This window comes from Psammomys obesus, unplaced genomic scaffold, assembly GCF_907164565.1.
Source record: "Psammomys obesus unplaced genomic scaffold, mPsaObe1.curated_primary_1811, whole genome shotgun sequence".
Classification (NCBI taxonomy): domain Eukaryota; kingdom Metazoa; phylum Chordata; class Mammalia; order Rodentia; family Muridae; genus Psammomys; species Psammomys obesus.
In genome coordinates, this window is record NW_026596069.1 from 14,821,893 (window position 1) to 14,825,180 (window position 3,288).

Genomic DNA, 3,288 nt, shown 5'->3' on the forward strand with positions numbered 1-3,288 from the left:
AAGCTAAATATCGTAACTTCCGGTCTTTGATCTTAATGTTAATGATCCATCTCTCAAGTCATCTTGCTGCTGTAGTAACTTCCAATCAAGGAGGTAAAGTCCAGGGTCACTAACATACCTCTTCCCCTCCTCCGCCTTTACTGTGCCAGCATTAAATTGCTAAAGCCTGTCACTGAGATAAATTCTCTAGTGTATACATACTGTTCCCCAACACTTTTAAACACCGCTTGAGCAAAAAGAAACATACATGTATACACGCACACAGTATGATTCAACCTCTCAGTCTTCCTGAGACTGTAGTGATATTTTATTAAATCCAGAATAGCCCGTTTCCTGGTTAGAGCTCTGAGGATCGAGTATTAGGTAGGAGGAAACTAACTCCTGTGAGGCCAAAAGTGATAAATATGTGTCAGAGAATGTACCCACCGTGATGGGCCACATACATGGAAATAAGGATGTTTCCATAGCAAGACTACATAGCAGGATAACTGGAGGAACATTTTTCCAAGGATGCCTAAGGAGATGACAACATGGATGATATGAGGCTGGGCCAACACCTCTGGACTTTAAGCTTAGACACAAATGATTTATCCTGTGTTGGAGATACACTTCAGCAGCAGAGCCCTTGCCTAACATTTACAAGGCCCCGAGTTTGAACACCAACACCATATCCACAAAAAGTTTCCCCTGCATTGGCTGCAGTGAAATATCTACCACCTCCACAGAAATAATAATGACTCTTAAAGAAAAATAAAGTGAGTGGGCTAGAAAGAAGGCGTGGCAGTTAAGAGCACTGGCTCCCCCTCAAAAGACTGAGGTGCCGTTCGCACCACCCACATGGCAAATCACAATTGCCCGTAATTCCAGCTCAAGGGAATGGGACGCCCTCTTCCAGCCTCTGCAGGCACCAGGTACAGGTGTGATACACAGCCATATATGCAGGCAAACAGCCGTGGACATACAAATAAACTAAGCTTCTGTTAGAAGAAAAGGGAGATAAAGTTAGACCCTTTAATGAGTAAGACCAAATTATGAACATCTGGGCCTTCTTTCCAAGCTGCCAAGTGGGCCTAACTGCTCTCCATAAATCAAGACAAACAGTTATCATTTGGAAGTAGAAGAGAAGCAGAAAGAGCAGGAAGCAGGAGTTCCTGGGAGTCTATTTTCCGCTCTAATCACAGGGTATGACCCAAGTCTTAGTATGAGTCTCATAGAGAGTCAACAAGGCACACTCCAACTGCAGAAGCCACACTCTGCCTCCGCTGAATGGATGGTGCCTCTTCTCTTCTGTCCTGGGGTTTCAGTGAAACTCTACCACAGAAGCGTCCCTTGAGGGGAAGGCTCCAGCTTACCTCCAGATACCATCCTGTGCATCCTGTCCCTGGGGACCCTTCACGAGCTTCATCCCGGCATTTGAAACTGTGTCTGCCACAGCTGTGGGTCCAACGGCACACTTCATTACTCCCTAGACAACACCACCAACTGAAAACACAAAATTTAGAGATCGCCGTGAAATGCCCTGGAGGCAGCAGGAAAACTTGTTTCTCTCAAAAATGTGGTTCACAAAACATCCATAAAACAGGACGGCCTTCTAGACCTGTGTTTTGCAAATTATGAGGACAGAAAGGATTCTGCAAGATCTAGAATAGACGTGCAATAAGAGGATTCAAATCCACAGTGTTCTCACAGTGTAATTTCCTCTACCTGATTCTTCCTCAAGAAAGTGCAAATTGTGGGGCTGAGTCTCTAGCTCAGCTGGTAGAATTTTTACTTATCATGAGTGAAGCCTTGTGTTCAATCTCCAGCACCACGTAAAGCCGAGAGCTGTGGTATATGCCTGTAATCCCTGAACTCAGGTAGATGTGGAAGGATCAGAAGTTCAAGGTCATACTCTACAACGTAAAGAACTTAAGGTCAACCTGGGCTACATGATCCTGTCCCAATTAAAAACAAAAACAGCAAGTTATGGCATGCATTTCCTAATACAAGCTCTTCTTGAAATATTTTTTAAAAGATTTATTTATTTTTGTATAAGAGTGCTCTGTTCACACACACCAGGAGAGGGAATCCGATTCCATTACAAATGGTTGTGAGTCACCATGTGGTTGCTAGGAATTGAGCAATTGAGCTCAGAACCTCTGAAACACCAGCCAGTGTTCTTAATTGTTGAGCCATTACTCCAATCCCCTTCATGAAATCTTAAAAACACCCCTGAACATATTGAGATGCTCCCTTCATCCCTCTCTACATATTTGTGTGTGCATATATACATATATACATACATACGTATACATACGTGCCCAGATATATATGTGCACTTTAACTACATACTTGTGGAGAAAAGGAAAAGAACAATACAATTATGGGTGAATCTAGAAGTCCCTGCATTGAGAACACCAATGCACGACCAACTAGGCAATGAAAGTGCTCATAAGACATAGGATCCGGCTGACCACACTGCTTGATACTGATCAGGCTGTCACATTATTCACGGAGATTTTTCAAAGTCCCTCCCTTAGATTAACATCTTTTACCACAGTTCTCAGAACTGTGATTTGTTAGTAACTATCCAGGGTGCTGCAAAAAGGGGGAAACTGCCAGGATGTGTAGATACCCAGCGGGAGACAGATTTTGAGGAGCTGGTGCCAGATGATCACAGAGATTTGCTCATCCAAAGTCTACAGATGGAGTTGCAGCCATTGAGCAAGATGACCGGAGAAATTCTTCTTCCTTTGATGCTCAGAAAACATCCAAGGGCCGGGAGGAGCTCATCAAGAGTCAGTGGACCGTGGCTGAGAGGGGAAAATTCTATCCCTACACAGACGACCCCCCCCAACGCCTGTGCTGGTGTCACATAGGGGCCCTTCTGCCGGCAGCCAGCCCACAGGGGATAGTGAGACACAAATGACTCATGCCTTCATTAGATCAGGTCACAGCTTCTTCCAACCACCACAACAGGACTCCCAGGGGACTCTAGTCTAGCTCAGCTGGTATCTGGTACTGTGAACATCTACAGTCTAGAGTGGTATTGGTTGACACTGGGGGAAAAAAGGAGCACTGGAACCTGCTTCTTAATTGGTTGTATGTCTACTTCATGGGACTGCTAGAGAGATTTGGGGGCTGGAACAATTGCTCCATGGTCTTAACACTGCCTGCAACATCAGCTCCAAAGGATCTGACGCCATGTTCTGAACTCCACGGGCCCTTGCACTCATATAAGCAAACACCACACAGAAACATATGAAGACACATAACTTTTTAAGTAACAGAATGTATCTTTTTTTTTTT